The 21,974-nt window shown below is 39.0% G+C and overlaps 1 protein-coding gene across 7 annotated transcripts in view; it reads left to right on the forward strand.

The window, feature by feature from the left end:
* LOC109067520 (ubiquitin domain-containing protein 2) overlaps nucleotides 1-21,974 on the forward strand; it is a 100,859-nt gene that overhangs the window by 14,218 nt on the left and 64,667 nt on the right. The window contains exon 2 of one of the 7 annotated variants that reach the window (XM_042756016.1): nucleotides 11,466-11,601. The exons of 5 other annotated variants lie outside the window; for them this stretch is intronic. The gene's annotated coding sequence lies outside the window, so the exon portion shown is untranslated. Of the gene's footprint in view, nucleotides 1-10,524; nucleotides 11,602-21,974 lie in introns of those variants that run through there. One more of the 7 variants, XM_042756015.1, reaches the window with a different exon arrangement.

Consider the following 21,974-nt stretch of genomic DNA (forward strand, 5'->3'; position numbering starts at 1 on the left):
TTAATGAGAATACAAACAGAATGATAATTTATAAACTACTAGCTAGGTAGCATAGGATCTGGGCAAAGTTTAATCTTAAAATACACCACACAAGACAATACTTATTTATAAACGAAACAAGAATTTATTGAGCTACTCTATTACATGGATCTAAAACCTAATGGACATACACATACGTACACACACAGGTACATACACACACACACACAGTTACTGAAGAGGATGATAACGGAATTTGAATGAAGTCCCAGGAGTAAGTTATTCGTTAGATCGCACCAAGAAAATCACAAAAGCAGAGATGTGTCTTATCTTTACTGCTTAAGATCAATCTGCACTTATTTCAGCAAGGAATGAAGTTTGTTTGTTTTACTTGCATTTGCGCTGAAAAGCGGAGTTGGAGATTCGCTTGTTGCCTCGTCTCAGGGAATCCCCACGCCTCGGGTTGGTTGCAGATCTGTCGTTTGGATGACGTCTTTTGGGAAAACCCTCCTGGTGATTGGTTGGTTGCCTGGTTACGTAGAGCTTCAGAATTCCTTCGGATAGTTTCGCGGTTTGCAAGACTTCGAAGATTCTTGGCAGTCACGAAGTTTCAACGGAGTGTTTTGAGTTCTGGATGACAAGAACGCTAGCAGCGTTGGAGTAGGTAGTTCAAGCCATGGCGAAGAAGGAAGCGTGCGCTAAATTAGTTCAGGCATTGAGGTTTTATCCAAGAGGATTTGGTCCATCCCACGACGCGATCTTACAATGGGATGCCGTTGCAGCACTTAGACATGCCCTGTACTGTTTCTCTTTGTGCATTGATTAAGCATCCTGTGGCATCGTCATGTGAGATGAACTCCATTGTGGAACTTTGGTGAATACCCTAATAAAGTGTCATAATTATGCACCCAATACAGAATTTGGACATTTCATTAGCTCCAAGTTTAAGCAAATAACGTGAGCTTTCGTTCAACACTAAACTTTCCATATCTTATACACATTTTATAGCACTATCTGCTAAAACCAGTAAAACATTGATTAAAGTTGCACCGATTACATTGGAACACATCAAACATATATAAGACATAAAACATATTATTTGTGAATATAATTAAACCTTCAGATTTCTCAGTGGTTGTCCTTTTGAGATCATTTATTGAAAAGTTCAGTTTGTAGAAAACTTCCCAACCAAGCAGGAAGCAGAGTCATGGGATGGATCCTATATGGATCCTTTGTGTTGAGGTCCATTAATTATTAATGATTCCTGTGGGGCCGCGGGGGTTTCCATACGTTGTGATCATGAGATGCTTCTTGATACACAGGGTCCTTGTATCTTGTGAAAAGAGTTAATGTCGTCAACTATTTTAATCGGAAAACAACAAGGCTGACAGGAAGCTTACACATGATGTCGAGTCACATAATTAGCTCCTGATTAGTTTTCTGATTTGCGGGGGGTATTTTTCAACAAAAGTCCTCTGTTGCGGAATCACGTTGTCACTTCTATTAAATGCAGACATACAACTGAGCATTGTTACTCTTTAGTTAATAATTAATGGAGTTCAGAATGTGCAGATGGGAGGAAATAGGCTCTTTTAATTCCTTTGGGAGAAGTAGCCGATTCTGCAGTTATTGGTGTGACTGTTCACCGAGGTCCTACATGAGTGTATGTGTTGACTGGGGGAGGGGCTTGGTGAGAGAGAGAGAGAGAGAGAGACTTAAACATCTCTTTAATCACCAGAAAAAAAAATCAGTATTTTAAATTGTTATTGTTTATGTTGTTGCTAATGGTGGTGTTTTTTTTTTTTTTTTTTTTTTTTTTAAATCAGAAAAAAAATCTAATGTAAATAACTGCATAGTCTTCACTGTTTAAAACTAAATATAGATTAGTCAGAAGCAGTGAGCACTTGTATTTTTCTTTGACAGCATTAGATTTATTATTAGTTTGCTTTCACTTTAAGAACCAATCACGGGTTTAATATACACATGCCTTTTCTTTCTGAACTGTTAACGTTAAGACATATGCCTAACCGACTGTGTTTACTAGGATATTCCCCAAAACGTGCATTTAGATGTAATTATGTATTTATTGATCCATGCACAAAAAAAGCGGAAGATAGCTCAGTTTAGTATTCGTGTGTGCGGCTGTCTGTGTGCGTGTACGCGCTTCAGATGTGTGCAGTGAAAACTTCTCACACAGCGCTCGACTGTTCCGCGAACAATCCCGAGGGTCTTTTATGCTCACCTTGTGCCTTATACCGAGTCCTAATCGGTGAGTTTGAACGAGAATGCACCCGTTGACGGACATTATGTGAAAATGTAGACAGTGCCAAATAAGATGCCTATTTATATAACAGATATCTATATTGTATGTGTGCTATCGATGTAAATAACTGCATAGTCTTCACTGTTTAAAACTAAATATAGATTAATCGTTTTTGATGTTACAAAGGTTGTTTAGGTGTTTTTTTTTTTTTTTTTTTAGGTGTTATCGATGCATCGATCCATATCGATGAATCAATACACCCCTAATATAGGCTATATATATATATATATATATATATATATATATATATATATATATATATATAATTGCATAGGTTTATAATAATAATATTAATAAATTCAAACTCATTTAAATACTGACCTATGACATTTATCTGAATTTACACAAACTCATGATGTAACAGTAAAACAGTTCAGCTCACAGATGAAGACTAAGCTGTAATGCCGGCAAAAATATTTCACAAATGCTTATAGATCAATAAAATCATTAAAAATGCTTTGCACGGTTGTGGGTTCAATTCCCAGGGAACACATGTTAGTTAAAAAATGTTAGCCCGAATGCACTGTAAGTCGTTTTGGATAAAAGCATCTGCTAAATGCATAAATGTAAATGTAAATGTTTGGACTCCTAGCAACATATTAAAAAGTGTCAGCAAGTGCTAAATATCCTGCCAACATGCTAGAAACATACTAAAACATGCTAGCAACACTTAGCTAAGTGGTAAAGCATGCTACTAATGCAGTGATAAAGGAAGTTGATGTAATTCATGCAAGCAATGTCCGATCTGCCCCAAACTTCCCACGTTTGACAAGAGTCCTGTACTGAACACATCAACATGCCCATATTCGGTTATAGTCATAGCACCACCTGCTGGCAACAGGAAGTGTCATGTTTAACACTATTATGGACTCCTAGCAACATATTAAAAAGTGTCAGGAAGTGCTAAATACACTTGCAACATGTTAGAAACATACTGAAACATGCTAGCAACACTTAGCTAAGTGCTAAAGCATGCTTTTAATGCAGTGAAAAAGGAAGTTGCTGTAACTCATGCAAGCAATGTCCAATGTGCACCAAACTTCACACGTTTGACAAGAGTCCTGTCCTGAACACATCAACATGCCCGTATTCAGTTATAAAGTAATCCATATGAAAACAACGCGATGTCCGTTTTTCACGTCTCCCTTCATTATCTTCTAATGCGACCACGCCCCCGCGCTGAACGCGCCTTTCAGATTCAAATGTTTCACTGAAGCGCGCGGCTTTTGAATACGCCCACACAACAGAAGACAACAGCGAGACTGTTCTTCAAGTTTTTTTTTTATTTTACTGTTTGCTTCGCGATGAGAGGAATAAGACATAATTCACCCCAAAAAGATGTGATGTGGTTGAGGATTTGAGATTTGGATTTCCTCAGAAAAAAAGAATGAAGCACTTTATTCAGCAGAGATCATAAACATGAGTAAGTCTGTTTGTATTTATTTATATACTTGTACTAGTTTTCACATAACGTGTAAACATTTTACTAGTTAGACTTCTTCCAAAGACTTTTTTCCAAACTATAATTCCTGACTAAATGTATAATCAAGTGAAATATTATGAAGTTTCAATAACAATATACACTACTATACCATTCAAAAGCTTGATGTACATAATATAAATGTAACAATAAATGTAACTGTAACAAAGGTGTGAATTCATGATAGTTGACGCCTACTCGCATATGACTTTTACCAACAAAAAGTGTCTTAGAAAATTTAAATCAATATATTGTTTTCTGTAAGTGAGTAAACAAGAAGATTTTCACATCATTTAGAAAAAAAAAATTCTAGGCTACAAGCTCCAGTTCTCCAAATTCCTGGGAACCAATTTTCTATATGTGTTTTATTGCCTTATTCAAGTGATTTAACATTTTTAGTTTTTCACTAACCACGCATAACATTTTTTTCTCTCTTCTAACACAATCATGTACATACATGCTGCTCACATATTATTATAGCCCAGTTTGTGCTGATTACAGTGAGATTAGACTTTAGCCATTTAGATATTTATAAGAAACTGAAAAAAGCACAAATGTCAGGGCATGACAAAACTTCTCCAGGCCCCAAAAATACCCTTAGACTCCAGAGGGTTAATACTATGAAACAGGATTTTTTTTTTAACTCAGGCAAGCAATGTCTGTTCTGCCCGAAACTTTGCATGTTCGGTAAGAGTCCTGGCCTGAAGACATTTACATGCCGATATTCAGTTATAATCATAGTGCCACCTGTTGGGAGCAAGAAATGTGGCACAAATATTTACCATTTTATAAGCATATGGCCCAAAGTTCGCTGTTCTCCTATGGCCACCGGGTGGTGGTGAGCCAGGGTGCGAGGGCCTTTTCGTTGCTGCTTGCAGCTTTAATTAGGGCCCGAGCACCGATGGTGTGAGGACCCTCTTGGAATTGCTCCGTTTCTTCTTCTTCTTCTTCTTCTCCTTCTCCTCCTCCTCCTCCTCCTCCTCCTCCTCCTCCTCCTCCTCCTCCTCCTCCTCCTCCAAAGTGAATCACACTTTTGAAGGCCTAAACATGCTCCAAAACTCACGGAACTTTGCACACGCATCAGAACTGGCGAAAATTTACGTCTGATATAGGTTTCAGAAGTGGGTGTGGCAAAATGGCTCAATTGCGCCACCTGTAAAATTTCAACGGAGTGCGCCTCGAGCTACGTTTCACGTACATGCATGAAAATCAGTATACACGTGTAACACACCATTACCTACAAAAAAGCCTCTTGGTACAAAATCCAAAACCCAACAGGAAGTACATTATTTTGAATGTCCTGTACGATTTTTGTGCAGTTTTTTGCCATTTCCATGCCTCATACTTTGATGTTTTCGAGTTTTTGCTTTTTTCGGTTGATCTTCTTTTTTGGTTTGGTTCTTCATTTTTAATCTTTGATGTTAAATTGAAAAGATTTTGAGTTTTCGTCAAGGGGTGTGTCCCTGGCGGCCTGACAAAATTTGATGTTTTGCCATGAAACAGGAAGTTGCTGTAACTCAGGCAAACAATATCCGATCTGCCCCAAACTTCACACGTTTGACAAGAGTCCTGTCCTGAACACATCAACATGCCCGTATTCAGTTATAGTCATAGCAGCACCTGCTGCCAACAGGAAGTGGCATGTTTAACACTGTTATGGACTCCTTGAAAAATATTAAAAAGCATTAACGTGTAAAATAGGCTGGCAAAATTCTAGAAGCATGCTAAAACACGCTGAGCAACATTTAGCTCAGTGTTAAAGGATGCTATTAATGCAGTGAAACAAAACATTAGTGCACAATTTTATGCACTATTAGCAACACAGTAAAATATGCCATAGTGTGCAAATCATGCTAGGAATATTCTAAAACATGCTAGCAACATTTACTAAGTGCTAAAGCATGATATTAATACTATGAAACAGGAATTTTTTTTAACTCAGGCAAGCAATGTCCGATCTGCCCCAAACTTCACGCGTTTGATAGGTGTTGTTTCCTGAACAAACATCCATGCCCAAATTCAGTTATAGTCTTAGCACCACCTGGTGGCAACAGGAAATGACATGATTAACACTGTTACAGACTCCTAGGAACATATTAAAAGGTGTCAACAAGTGTTAAATAGGCTGCCAACATGCTAGAATCATACCAAAACATGCTAGCAACACTACTTATGCTACTATGCTACTTATGCAGTGAAACAGGAAGTTGCTGTAACTCAGGCAAGCAATGTCCGATTTGCCCCAAACTTCGCAAGTTTGATTAGACTCCTGACCAGAACAGATTTACATTCCCATATACAGTCATAATCATAGCGCCACCTGCTGGCAACAGAAAGTGTCAAGTTTTATGCTGCAACAAACTACTCCTAGAAATTTAATGACATCAACATAAAGGCCTTTGCGATAGTAAATGGCGTGTCCATGGCACCGTGACAAAGTTTGATGTCTCGCCATGGGAATAAAAGCTGTTGTAAGTCAGGCATAAAATGTCCGATCTTCCCCCAACTTCACATGTGTTATAAGTGTTCTGCATGTGAAGGCCAATATTCCATTGGGTGTGGCAAAATGGCTCGACAGTGCCACCTATTCACTTTCAATGGAGTGTGCCTCGAGCTACGTTTCACATACATGTACGAAAATCAGTACACATGTAACACACCAATACCTACAAAAAATTCTCTTGGTAAGAAATCCGAATCCCAACAGGAAGTCAGTTATTTTGAATTATCTCGAAAAAAAATTGTGTCATATTTGCAGTTTTCAGGCGTTGTACTTTAACAAACTCTTCCTAGAGATTTATTCAGATCAACACCAAAGTTGGTCAGTGTAATCTAAAGGAATTTTAAATGTTTTATTACGTTAAACAGTTATAGTCAACAGGCAACAGGAACTGACATGTTTTACGTTGTAACAAACTACTCCTAGAAATTTAATAACATCAACATTTTTTTCCCCTCTAATCTAAAGGCCTTTGCGATGTTAAATTGTGAAGATTTTGAGTTTTACGTTAAAGGGCGTGTCCATGGCGCTGTGACAAAATTCGATATCTCACCATAGGAATAGAAGTTGTTGTAACTCAGGCATAAAATGTCCGATCTTCCCCAAAGTTCACATGATTGATAAGAGTCCTAACCTCAACACATCTGATATTCCATTATAATTATAGTGCCACCTTCTGACAACAGGAAATAGCTTGTTTTACACTAACTTATACATGCAATGTCCAATCTGCACCAAACTTCACATATTTGGAAAGAGTCATGGCTTAAAGACATCTAAAGGCCAATATTCAGTTATAATCAAAGCTCCACCTGTTGGCATTAGGACACATCATGCTCTATATTAACTCAAACATACCATGTTAAAATCTGTTACTAATTTTATGTTTGATAAAATTTCTGGACTGAAGAAATCTACATGCCAAAATCCAGTTAAAGTCATAACGCCACCAGCTGGCAGCAGGAAGATGACTGAATTGTGATCAGGTGCTGATGATTAATACTCAGGTGAGGGAGTGTGCTGCGAATGGCTGAGTGATGAGCCTGACCGACATGTGACAGTACCCCCTCCTCCAGGGCCCACTCCTGGGGGCCGAACACCCCAATGACGTGGTGGTCTCCCTCTGCCCCAAGTTGCTGGCCGATCCGGGTGTGATGTATGGAATTCCTCTAGGAGTGTGGGGTCAAGGATGTCGTCTCTAGGGACCCAGGAGCGCTCCTCAGGGCCATATCCTTCCCAGTCAACTATATATTCCAGTCTGCCACCACGCCGGCGGAATTCCAGAATCTCCTTGACCTTGTAGATGGATCCTTCCTCCAGAAGCAATGGGAGAGGGGGTTCCTCTGTCCGGTCAGGATCTGTGGAGACAGGAGAGTGAAAAGGTTTTAATAGTGAAGTATGGAAAGTGGGATGAATTCTGTACTGAGGAGGGAGTTAGAGTTTGTAGGTGACGGGATTGATCTGTTCCTGGATGGTGAAGGGGCCGACGAATCTGGGACTAAGTTTCCAGCAGGACAGGCACAGTCTGATGTCTTGGGTGGACAGCCAGACCTTTTGTCCTGTTTGGAAGGTAGGAGTGGGCGCTCTGCGAAGGTTGGCTGCCGCCATCTGCCTGCGCACCGCCCGTTGGAGGTGATAGGGATCTCGCCCCAGACTCTCTCGCTCTCCCGGAACCAGTAATCGACCGCAGGGACATTGGAGGGGTCTCCTGACCAGGGGAAGAGAGGGGGCTGGTACCTGAGTATGCATTGGAATGGTGTGAGACCCGTGGATGGTTGACGGAGGGAGTTCTGGGCATACTCAGCCCAGCCCAGGAACTGGTTCCAGGAGTCCTGGTGGCCATGGCAGAAGGTCCTGAGGAACCGACCCACTTCCTGTATCTTTCGTTCTGTTTGGCCATTGGATTGAGGGAGCTACCAGGAGGAGAGGCTTATGGTCACACCTAGGAGCGAGAAAAAGGACTTCCATACCCGGGATATGAACTGGGGTCCATGGTCCGACACGATGTCCTCGGAGGGGCCAAATTGACGAAATACCCAATTAAACAGTAACTCTGCGGTCTCCAAGCGGTGGGTAAACCCTGTAGGCGAATGAGGCGGCAGAATTTAGAGACCCTATCGACTATTACCAGGATACAGGTATTACCATCAGAGGGAGGTAGGTCTGTGATAAAGTCCACTCCTAGGTGTGACCAGGGACGGTTGGGAATGGGTAGTGGGTGTACTTTGCCAACTGGAAGATGATGGGGACTCTTGGAAATGGCACAATTGGTACACCCTCAGTCGAATCTTCTGACATCTCCTGCCATGTTGGGCCACCAGAAGCGGTCTTTAAGCAGCGAGAGAGTTGCGTCAGCCTCAGGGTGGCCAGTGGCTAAGGAGGTATGGGTGGTCTGAATGAGTGGAGTGCGTTGTGTCCGTGGGACATACCGGCGTCCTGGGGGGCAGCCCGGCGGAGCAGCAGGAGAGACTTCAGCAGCGACTGGCAGGGAGGTTCAATGGATAGGGCTAGAGATGAGCTGAGTGGGTATGATGGTCTCAGGTTCATCCATATTTTCTTCAGAGGCATGGATTCGGGACAAGGCATTAGCTTTGATGTTTTGAGGACCAGGTCTATATGAAATGGTGAAGTGGAACCTCGTGAAGAAGAGTGCCCATCTAGCTTGGCGGGGATTTAGGTGTTTTGCTTCTCTAAGGTGTTGCAAGTTCTTGTGATCAGTAAGTACTGTGAAAGGATGAGCCGCTCCCTCAAGCCAGTGTCACCATTCCTCTAACACCAGTTTGATTGCCAGCAGTTCTCGGTTTCCAATGTCATAGTTCTTTTCCGCCGGGCTGAGCTTCAGGGAGAAAGCTGCGCATGGATGGAGTCGAGGAGGGGATCCCTGCCACTGAGAAAGAACTGCTCCCACTCCAGTGGTAGAGGCATCCACTTCCACCACGAAGGGAAGTTCTGGGTCTGGGTGAACTAGGAGGGGAGCGCTTGTGAAGGCTTGCTTGAGAGTGGCGAAGGCTTCAGTGGCAGTTGGGGTCCAGGACAGAGACTTGTGTTTGTCACGTAGGAGGTTGGTGATGGGACTGGTGATGGTACTGTAATTCTTGATGAACCGGCGGTAGAAATTGGCGAAGCCCAGTAAACGTTGGAGTTCTTTGATAGTGGAAGGTAATGGCCAGGAAGTGATGGCTTCTATCTTACCCTCATCCATATGGATTCCTGTATTATCTATGACATAACCTAGGAAGTGCACTGAGGATTGGTGGAAGGTACATTTTTCGGCCTTGAGGAAGAGTTGGAATTGTCTTAATTTGGCTAGGACGGTTCTGACATCGATGCGATGTTCGGCAAGACTTCGGGAGTAGATGAGGATGTCGATGTACACAATAACAAAGCAGTTGAGATACTCCCAGAGCACTGCATGCATAAAATCTTGGAAGATCAAAGGGGCGTTGACTAGGCCATACAGCATCACCCGATATTCATAGTGGCCAGTAGGGGTCACAAATGCCATCTTCCACTCATCTCCCTTGCGAATACGGATGAGATTATATGCACTACGTAAATCTAGTTTGAAGAATATGGTGGCTCCTCGAAGTTGTTCTAGGGCAGCTGGGACGAGGGGAAGAGGATAATGGAATTTGACTGTAATCTGATTTAATGCTCAATAATCTATACAGGGCCGCAAGCCTCCATCCTGGCTTCGGTGGAGCTGGACGGTTGGGGAAGCATGATGGGAAACACTGGTCACCCCACCGGAGGATTTAGCCTGACGACCAGGAGACGATTGGATTGTGCTGCACCAGCCAGGGACGACCCAGAATGATATCCGCCGTAGAGCCTTCAAGGACTAGGAAATTGATAGACTCGGTATGCAGGCCGAGAGTCAGTTGGACTGTACCCACACTATAATGGACATGCCGCCGATTTAATGGTCTTCCCATAATAGAGATTACTTGGTAGATGGTTTCTTGGTAGATGGTTTCTACTTGGTAGATGGTGGCAGTTGGTAGGTAGAGCTGGTGGCAGAGGTCTGCTGAGATGAAGTTCCCGGCTGACCCAGAGTCGAGGAGGGCGGTAACTGGAAGAGTAATGTGGGCAGCAGTAAGTTGGGCATTAGTGGTGAGTGGATTCATCTTAATTGGAGATGGTTTTATATAACTCACCACTGGGTGTGGAGGACGAAGGGGACAGGCCAGGATGTAATGCCCACTCGCACCACAGTAGAGGCACAGACCCTGGGTCATCCTTCTCTGCTGCTCAGCAGGTGTCAGATGGTTGGTGTCAGTTTGCATGTGTTTTGGGTCAGTCTCGTGAGGGTTCTGGGTTTCCGTTCGGCGGTAGCGTGGGGTTTGGCTGGCTGGTGAGCATTCCTGAAGGCAATTAGAGCATCTAGTGGCGTGCTGGATAAAACTTTCTAGACCATGAGAATCATAGAATGAGGCCAGCTGGAGGCGGAGCTTGGGTTCCAGACCTTGACGAAACGCGGTGAATAGAGATGCCTTATTCCAACCACTGGCCGCCGCAAGGGTTCTGAACTGTAGGGTATACTCATGCATGGTCATTTTGCCTTGTTTAAGATGGTAGAGTTGCTTACCAATCGATGAGTCACCCTCAGTAGTGCCAAATACCTCCCGGAAGTGCGCGATGAAGTTCTCGATCGACTGTGTCGCAGGAACAGCTTGTGACCAAATCGTCTCAGCCCACCGAAGTGCGGGACCTGTAAGGGACGATATAATAAAAGCAATCTTTGATTGTTCTGTGGGGTATAACTGAGGTTGTGTTTGGATGGCGAGAGAACACTAAAGGAGAAACCCCGTTGCATTGTTCCGCTGCACCTGAATAGGGCGCTGGTCTGACGACCTGGCTTGAATACACAATTCGAGGAGGAGAACCAGAAGTGGATTTTTGTGGTGGATGAGGCTGGGCCAGAGAAACTGGAGGCGGTGTGGAAGGCTGTATAACTCGCCGTAGCAAGTTCACCAGTTCCTGAAACGAGTCCGGTTTGTTCATCCTCTGTTTTGGTCCGATCTTCTGTAACAAACGGACTTGGGAACAGAAGGTTAGTAGACAGCAGATTTATTGAAACGGGTATTAAGGGTGGAAGGGAATGAGATGCAGGTGAGTATGTCCGTAGGAGAGGTAGATAATGGTAGCGACAGTATGAATTGATACTAGTATTCCTCTCACAGACAGTGGGGTGACCAGGATGGCTGAATGGTTGCACACACCTCGGTAATGGTGTAGGAGAGGAAGGCTTGGAAGATGAGATCGCTGGAGGAACACTGGAGAGACTCAGGAGGCTAGGAAATTCTCGCTGGAGACGAGGTAAGTTGAGAGGTAAGCTAGAGGAGTCAATGCAAGTAACTATGACAGATGAAGTTCCACTGTGTAGCCACGAGATCGGACAACTGGCTGACTGAGGTGTGTGCTTTTATGTGGTGGTGAGTTGATGACTTAATTGTGATCAGGTGCTGATGATTAATACTCAGGTGAGGGAGTGCGCTGTGATGAGCCTGACCGACTTGTGACAATCTGAAGCAGTAGGTTGGGGATTGCCTTTTATTTTGTGAACTCTGTTTTCTCCTGGTTCATTCTTGGTTAAAAAAAAATAATAAAAATAATCTTCAGGTTCCATGTGGAAAGCTAAATGAGAACGGTCCAGCATTTAGAAATAATTCTTATTAACTCTGTTATTATTCTTGATTTTTCAAACTGCTAACAGTTTGCATTTTCGAATTATGCCTTTACTGTGTGACCAAAAATTTAGTATTTTCTGTTTCAGCTATTAACAGTGCCATCTGGCGCGAGCAGCGGTCCACTTCGGCATATTTTTGCTTATTATTATTTTTTATTCCGTCCATACTGAAACAAGCGTGAACTACAAAGCCTATTTTACCTAATGAATAATAGTTAAGCTTCAAATGGGCAACATCACGAATATGGAAACGTTTGGATTTGTCCCGAATGAGAGAGCCCAACCTTACCTTATGTTTCCCTTTAAATTATTATTAATTTATTTTTTGTTTGTTTATAGCTAAGCCTATATACTGCAATTATATTTATCCATTAGACTTATATATTTTTAATTCTTGTTCTGTTCTGATAACTTTTTTAAATTTAAAGGATTTGTAAAGTGAGGGGAACTAAAAATATTGGTTGGTACATTAGCCTATAACATTATTAGGCTTGCTGTTGTTATTTCTGAAAGTAATAAAATGCAGCTTATATATGACATATTTTTTTCCCTCTCACAAACTTAATTAATTTTTTAGCGTGTTTTTTTTTATTTAAATGCAGAAAACAAAAAAAAAAGGTTATTAATCAGTTAAAATTTGTTACTGTGGGTAAAAAAAAAAAATACATGATATACTTAGGAACAGAGTCTGGGCCTAATCTAGGCTATGTTGTTAACTATTTACAAGTTTCTTGTATGTATTTATCCATTATTTTTTTTTTTTCGTTTTTTTTTTTTTTTTTTTTTTTTGATTGTGTATGTTAATTTGTGTGTGCACATTCACTCCGCGTGCTCTGGAGCAGAACCTGCCTCCCGCGTTGCTCATCTGTGGACGATATAAAAATTTTTGATATAAAGGTTGCTCTTCCATTTTATACAGGAATTGTTGATTTAAAAAAATCTAATTATATTGTTAGTTTTATGCTAACATGCAATCAAGGTTTTCGGATACTATATAAATTACAAGTTCATTTAGGCTATTTAACATGCACTGTGAAATTTTACCGTTTCAACTTATAAACTCCTTGAGATTTTAAAGTCAATTTAATAGTATTGACATTCAAGTTGAATCTAGTATATTAAAAAAAAGGTTTTAATTGTTTCAATTATTTCTGTGAATTAATAATGTGTTATCATGACTTTTTCATCATATTATTTTTTACGAGCTGTATTCGGTTTCCATTTCAAAAACCAAGCACACACTTTTTTCTTTTTTTAAATCTATTATTCGCTCGCCTATCTCCTACAACGGTATTTATTTTATTTTATTTTTTTTATTTTGAGGAAGGTGCCACTGTCAGGGGAGTCAAAATATAATTACATCATCATTACAGTTCAATTCAATTCAAGTTTATTTGTATAGTGCTTTTTACGATACAAATCATTGCAAAGCAACTTTACAGAAAATTAAGTTTCTACAATATTTAGTAGTAGCTTATCAGTGATAACTGTCAGTTTATGTGCATACGGCAGAAATGTTTGGAAAAATCAATAAAAGATGTAAACAAACAGACGATTAACACTATTAACAGCAATTATGCAATCAAACTTATAGCAAAATGTGGTAGTTCTATATGTTGTCTCTGGGTTAGCATCATCTGAGGTCCTCTAAGGGGTTGGCATCATCTCTTCTCAGGGATGTAAATCCCGTGGCAGAACAGAGAAACAAATAGAGACATAATTAGCATAGCTGCTGTTCCAGCCAAGTAAAATTAATTAGTTTAACCCAAGCTAAAGAATAATAATGAGCATTTTATCAGATATAACTGCATTCCAAAATTATGAGATGCATTATTTGAATGCTTGGCCAAAGAGGTGTGTTTTTAATCTAGATTTAAACAGAGAAAGTGTGTCTGAACCCCGAACATTATCAGGAAGGCTATTCCAGAGTTTGGGAGCCAAATGCGAAAAAGCTCTACCTCCTTTAGTGGACCTTGCTATCCTAGGTACTACCAAAAGTCCAGCGTTTTGTGACCTTAGGGAGCATGATGGATTGTAGCATGGTAGAAGACTAGTTAAGTATGCAGGAGCTAAACCATTAAGGGCCTTATAAGTAAGTAATAATATTTTGTAACTGATACAGAACTTAATAGGTAGCCAGTGCAGAGACTGTAAAATTGGGGTAATATGATCATATTTTCTTGACCTGGTAAGGACTCTAGCCGCTGTTTTTTGTTCTACCTGTAGCTTGTTTATTGAGAATGCAGGACAAACAAGCTAGCAGTTCATTACAATAGTCCAGTCTAGAGGTCATGAATGCATGAACTAGCTTTTCTGCATCAGGAACAGGTAACATGTTTCGTAGCTTGGCAATGGAAGATGGAAGAATGCTGTTTTTGTAACATGGGAAATATGATTTTCAAAAGACAAGTTACTGTGTAATATAACACCCACATTTTTGACAGTAGAGGAAGTAACAGTACATCCGTCTAATTGCAAATTGTAATCTACAAGATTCTGTGTAATGTTTGTTAGTCCAATAAGTAATATCTCTGTCTTATCTGAATTTAATAGGAGAAAATTATTGGTCATACAATATTTTACATTTTTTAACACACTCTGTTTGCTTAGATAATTTAGAAGTTTCATCTGGTCTTGTTGAGATATATAGTTGAGTATCGTCAGCATAACAGTGGAAACTAATCCCATATTTTCTATTGATATTACCAAGGGGCAACATGTATATTGAAAATAGCAGAGGACCTAGGACAGGTCCTTGTGGTACTCCATATTTGACTGGTGATAAATGAGATGACGCCCCATTTAAATAAACAAAGTGGTAGCGATCGGACAGGTAGGATCTAAACCATCTTAGAGCCTGCCCTTGGATACCTGTATAGTTTTGTAATCTATCTATGAGTATGTCGTGATCTATGGTGTCGAACGCTGCACTAAGATCAAGTAAAACTAGCAATGAGATGCAGCCTTGGTCTGACGCAAGAAGCAAGTAATTTTTGTAATTTTAATAAGTGCAGTTTCTGTGCTATCATGGGACCTGAAACCCGACTGAAAATCTTCATTGAGATCATTTTTTTGCAGGATGGAGCACAATTGAGCAGACACAACTTTTTCTAAAATTTTAGACATAAATGGAAAATTTGAAATGGGTCTGTAATTTGCCAGTTCACTAGGATCTAGTTGTGGTTTCTTAATAAGAGACTTAATAACCACCAGCTTGAATGGTTTTGGGAGGTGAACTAAAGATAACGATGAGTTAATAATATTGAGAAGCGGTTCTTCTGCTACAGGTAACAACTCTTTCAGTAATTTAGTGGGTACAGGGTCTAATAAACATGTTGTTGGTTTATGTGCAGTGATAAGTTTATTTAGCTCTTCCTGTCCTATAGTTGTAAAGCACTGCAGTTTATCTTTGGGTGCGATGGATAAAACTAAAGTATTAGACGCTGTAGAATCTACATTTGTTATTGTATTCAATTGGTTGGTGGATTTGGAAAATATTTATATTGAGTTATATTTATTAATTTTTGTTGTTTCGATGTAATTTTCGATATCGATATGAACACTATAAAAAGCCTCGTAAAAACTGCCAAGAACACCCACAACAGATGTCAGTGTATATACATTTATGAAAAATGAATTTGCCAAGTCTGACACCTCATTTAAAACCATTTAATATTTTTTGGAAAAAAAAAAAAAACATTATTTTTTGTATTTAGCCTTCATACAAACAATAAATGTGAAATCACTGTCAAAAAAATCATTTCAGTTTCACCTAATTAAAATTAATATCTTTAACTTCAAACTGTAGGCTAATATATACTACCAGTCAAAAGCTTTTGAACAGTAAGATTTTTAATGTTTTTAAAGAATTCTCTTCTGCTCACCAAGCCTGCATTTATTTGATCCAAAATACAGCAAGAAAAGTAACATTTTGAAATATTTTTACTATTTAAAATAACTGTTTTATATTTGGAAATATTTTAAAATGTATTTTATTCCTGTGATTTCAAAGCTATATTTTTAGCATCATTGATTACATGATCCTTCAGAAATCATTCTTATATTCTGATTTGCTGCTCAAAAATAATTTGTTGAAATCAGCTGAGTAGGTTTCTTGATGAATAGAAAGTTTAGAAGAACATTTATTTGAAATAGAAATATTTTTAACATTATAAATGTCTTTATCATCAATTTAAAGCATCTCTGCTAAATAAAAATGTCTATAATTTCTTTCCAAAAAAAGAAAGAAAGAAAGAAATGATGCTGACTCAAAGCTTTTGAATGGAATAGTGTAATCAAATCAAATGTAATCAAAATGTAATGTTACAAAAGCTTTGTTTCAGATAAATGCTGATCTTTGGATCTTTCTATTCATCAAAGAATCCTGAAAAAAAAGTACTCAACTCTCTTAAATATTGATAATCAGCAAATCAGGATAATAGAATGATTTCTGAAGATCATGTCAAGACTGGAGTAATGATGCTGAAAATTCAGCTTTGATCACAGGAATAAACTACATTTTAAAATAAAACAGTTATTTTAAATAGTAACAAATTTCAAAATTTAACTGTTTTTGCAGTACTTTGGATATAGATTGAAACAAATGTGCTTTAGTCAGTATAAAGAGTATGAAGAGTGCTCTTGAGTTGCTGCAGGAAAAAAAAAAAAAGCATGTTGCTGGAGCCGGGCTTAAATGCAAACTGATTGTCTGCCAGCAGGAGGCGCTGTGAGAGTGGTAGACCCAGGGGTTTCTCCAGTAACGGCTATAATCAAAGGAGCTGCGCCTATGAACGCTTCTTTATCAGATAAAATGAAAATGCCATTGAAACTTTTCTGAAAACAGTCGGTTCCCTTCAGAGATACATTCATATAAAACACCCGCGACATGTTTTGATTTTGAAACGTACAGTGCTCATATTTATTCAACGAAGTCAAACGCCACAAATAAATCAATGTATGGGGAACACTGGTATATAGAAATATCGGAAATGTGTTTAAAAACCATATCACCGTTATTGAATTTTTTTTATCGCGATACATATTGATATTGAATTATTGTCCAGCCCTAGTATTTCTGATGTTATCTGTTTTATTATTGAAGAAATTTATAAAGTCATTACTATTTAACTGTGAGGGAATATTTAGATCGGGTGGAGTCTGGTTATTTGTTAATCTAGCCACTGTGCTAAATAAAAACCTTAGATTGTTTTGGTTATTTTCTATGAGTTTGTGGATATGCTCGGCCCTAGCATTTTTTAGAGCCTGTCTGTAGCTGGACATACTGTTTTTCCATGCAATTCTAAAAACTTCCAAGTTAGTTTTTCTCCATTTGCGCTCAAGACTACGAGTTTCTTTCTTGAGAGAGTGGGTATTACTGTTGTACCATGGCACAGTACGTTTTTCTCTAACCTTTTTCAATTTGATGTGGGCAACAGCTTCTAATGTATTAGAGAAGATGTTGCCAGTCATTTTGTCTAGTTCATGTGTATTTATGGGTACACAGAGCAGTTGAGATAAATCAGGCAGGTTATTTGCGAATCTGTCTTTGGTGGCTGGAACAATAGTTCTGCCCGGACGATAATGCGAAGCCATATAGTTATTATCATCAATACGCAGAATGCACAATACTAGGAAATGGTCAGTAACATCATCACTTTAAGATACGATATCTATATCAGTAAGATCAATTCCATGCAATACAGTTAAATCTAGCGTATGATTAAAACGATGAGTGGGCCCGATGACATTTTGCTTTACTCCAAAACAGTTTAATAAGTCAGTAAACGCTAGTCTTAAAGCATCATTTGTATTATCAACGTGAATGTTAAGTTGCCAATTAATTTCAGAAATGGAAAATAAGGGCTAATTGAGATTTATTTATTTTATTCTTTATTTATAATGTTAATTCTTGTAGAAAATAAGTGTTTATTCTTTAAGAAAATAAGGGAAAGAATAAGGGACGATCCAAATATTTGTAATGATAATATATTTGTAATAATATATCCGCCTATATCCGCCTGCAGTTAAAAAGTTATTATATTTGTTTTGCTTCACCCATTTATGTAGGCTACAATTATTCTAAAAAAAAAAAAAATGGTAAATTTTACCATTATTTTTACATCCAAGTTTAAGAATAGCCTACACTAGGTTTTTTTTTTTTTTTTCTCTCTCTCTATATTTAACAGCATTAATTTACAATGAAATACATTTTCCTTCAGTTAGGCTGAATGATTTCCTGCCTTGCTAAATGTTGGGCTCATGATCAGTAAGTTGTATTCGCCTCAAACTGATTTTGTAAAATCAAAACTTGCGGAGGGTGAAGGGTGGAGTTAGCACAAGTAGCGCTCGCTGTAAAGCGGGAGCAGCTGAGGGAGGATTCCGCTTGGTCTTAAAGCCTTCCTGATCTGGTGAAAATAATAATATGGGCTGCGAGAAAATAATGAATAAAAAGAGTAGGGCTGTGTGAGTGCAGGCATGTTTCAACCCAGTAACATGACAACACATCGTTCCTCACAGCCAAAAAACCGACCAAATTCAGTTCAGCTGGAGGGGGTTGGGTTTTTTTGGGGTAGTTCTGTAGCCTATAGCTTGTGGTGTTAATCTCTTGCTCTTGCATACGGACAGTGTCTTATGAGGGTTGCAAACTTGCAGAGCAGGTTTATGCAAAGTAGGACAAAGTAGGTCATTTTGGTTTTAGGACAACTTTGAAGAAAGGTTTTGATCCACTTCAAATTTTGACTACTGTATAGCGCAATATAGTTTATTAGTTATTATAACTTAATTTCAGAGGAAGTTGCCTTAACTAAAAAAAAATAATAATAATTGCAAACTGTTCCCTTAATTTTATTTTGTTGCATCCATACAATATTTTTTAGAGTGTGAAATATAAATTCTCAGAGTGTGTAGTATTTTTTTTAAATATATTTTACCATATCTTTTTTTTTTTTTTTTTGTTTGTTTGTTTGTTTTTAATCCCAAACAGAGTCCAGAAATCAGTAAAGTATCTGTCTATGAACATGTTTTATAGGCTATTTTAGATTTGGGAAATACACAATGCGTTACAGACGTGACAAAAAAATGGTTTTTGGGAGGGAGACAATATATTTTGTAGACTTTCTGTGATTTTACAATGCACAAACCAGAAGCAACAATATCTGCAGAGAAGGGTTGGCCATTCCCAAACATAAATTTTCAATTTTATTTAAATTTTAGTTTTTGTGTTTCTGAGGAAAAATCAGTGTTAAGGCATCTCTCCATTACAGACCATTTTGAAAGCAGAATTTATGCAAAGTTGTATAAAATGCTTTAAAAACTTTAACAGAGATGTCTCGAAGGTATTTAATAGGTCTGCCCCCACGTAATATTTATCTAGTTACTAGTCGTTCATTTGTCCTTATTCAACTAATCGCAGGTTTATATTAAATTTACATCTATAATCCATAATGAGCCTTAATATATTCCACACTCAAGCACATGCATTAAGTTTGCCACAAAGCACAGGCAGAAGTAGCCTAATAATTGTGAAAAAGTAGACATTTTAATTATTTAATAATAAAGAAATGTTTTCTTGTGGGCTGCAAGATGAAATTCAAGGTGACTCTCTCCACATGGACGTGTCTTTAAAGAGAAATACAACCTTCACAGATTACATAATGCTTTAGTTTTGAATTGATTCATTTAAAAGTAGACATTTCAAGCTTTCTGTAGCTATATTTCTTATGTATGTGAGACACCCCAATTTGAAGTTATTTCATTATCAGGGAAAAATTCAAGTGATCGAGAGGGCGCCTCCCTGTCACGCATGCGCATTAATAATTTCCACACAAACACTTGAATATGAATAATAATTCACATTCTGCATATGCATTACAAAGTAAATAATTTTTTACATGCAATTATTCAAAATAAAACTAAACAACATTTGTAATGAAGATAAAATATGTAGACAAATAAGTATAAATGCTGCGCGTGCACTCAGCACCATGCGTGCCGCGTAAATCTTGCACTCTGATATTTTAAGGAATATGATACACACCTGCATTTAAATGCTGCTGCAATTTATTTATTTATTTATTTTTACTTAAATTATATGAAAGCAAATAAAGAAGACTCCCTTTAAAATCACTGAAGTTGTCAATGAATGAAGCTCTTTTTTACATTGTGTGCATTTTGTTGAATATAATGAGATAACTTGAGTTTAAACGTGAGGACGTTTTATTAATCAGTCCATTCTTTAGAGTTTCAATGATTTATCTAAATCATACAGGTTTAATTTATTCATTTCTTGTTTTAATTAGGCCTAAATAATGGGAGCGAAATTATACAGTGTCTCACGTTTTATTAAAATAAAGGAAATAATTTATAAAACACGCAACAATTTCTTAATCAGTGTACAGACAAATATCTTTTTCCCAAGAAGTTATCCTCAAAATAAAGGACAGGTAACGAATGACAAAGTAGTGTGTGACAAAAATGCATGTTGTTTTATTAAAGGAATTTTAAAAATATAAATTAAAATATAGGCCTAATATGTGAGAATATTGACATTTTGCATATTAATCCATGTAACCTAGCTCACTAAATTAGGCTACCACTTTTAATGCTTCGATGCAAAGTAAACCACAATTTCTTTAGAATAATATAACACATAATTCATATTATATAGATACAGCACACCTATTAAATGTGTCAAATCTAAAATTTGGTGTAATACTGTGTAGCTTAGAGAAAATATAAGCACAAGCTCATAGGCTTGACATTTATCCTGCTTGAATTAGTTCTAAGAAATACACATAACTTCAAGTAATAAACTTTCATCTGTGAATATAAAATATTTCAACTATAGTGTTTTCCTTTCAATTTCCCCAACTGCAGCCGTCAAATGTAACACATCGGCGAGGCAAAGCTGATGGTTATTTGCGAAAATGTGATTTGATGCACTTGTTTGATAACTTGTGGTTAAAGCGCCACTCAGCGGTCCAAACCTCCTAAAAAAATGGAGCAAGGCGGAATCAGTGATGCTAGCATCGGCAGTGAGTGAGGATATCAAACTGCAATCTCTGGCTCTGGACCCTGGTGGAGATCACCTCTCGCCCTCGCAGCAATGCCCCACAGTGATTGGGCGAGCCCGATAGTTTTAGTACCTAAAACAGACGGCTCTGAGCAATTCTGTGTGGATTATCGTAAGGTGAATGCTGTGTCGGAATTCGATGCATATCCTATGCCGCGAGTTGATGAATTCCTTGATCGGCTGGGCACAGCTCGATTTTATTCGACACTGGATTTGACAAAAGGATATTGGCAGATCACCTTATCTCCATTATCTAAAGAAAAAATAGCCTACACAACGCCGTTTGGATTACACCAATTTGTCACACTTCCTTTTGGGTCGTTCGGGGCACCGGCCACATTTCAGCGCCTCATGGACAAAATGGACAAAATCTGTGTATGGAGCACTTGTGTGCTGTACTGGGGGCGTTGAGGAGGGCCGGGCTGAAGGCCAACCCACAGCAGTGTGCGATTGGGCGTGTGGAGGTCCGGTATCTGGTCTTACACTTGGGCCACGGGCAGGTACGTCCCAAAAATTAAAAAGACGGCAGCAATTGCAACTTGTCCGAGACCCAAGACCAAAAAGGAGGTGAGGCAGTTCCTGGGGCTGGCGGGATATTACAGAAGGTTTGTACCCAACTATTCGGACCTCACCAGTCTGCTGACTGACCTCACTAAAAAGGAAGCACCAGACCCGGTCCAGTGGACGGAGCAGTGTCAGCAGGCTTTCACCCAGGTAAAGGCTGCCCTGTGTGGCGGACCGCTCCACTCTCCTGACTTCTCTCTCCCTTTCTTGTTGCAGACGGACGCCTCGGACAGGGGGCTTGGAGCGGTTCTGGCCCAGGAGATAGGGGGTGAGGAACGCCCGGTGCTGTACATCAGTTGCAAGCTCTCTAAGAGGGAGACAATGTACAGCACCATAGAGAAAGAGTGTCTGGTGATACGGTGGGCTGTC

This window comes from Cyprinus carpio, unplaced genomic scaffold, assembly GCF_018340385.1.
Source record: "Cyprinus carpio isolate SPL01 unplaced genomic scaffold, ASM1834038v1 S000006768, whole genome shotgun sequence".
Taxonomy (NCBI): domain Eukaryota; kingdom Metazoa; phylum Chordata; class Actinopteri; order Cypriniformes; family Cyprinidae; genus Cyprinus; species Cyprinus carpio.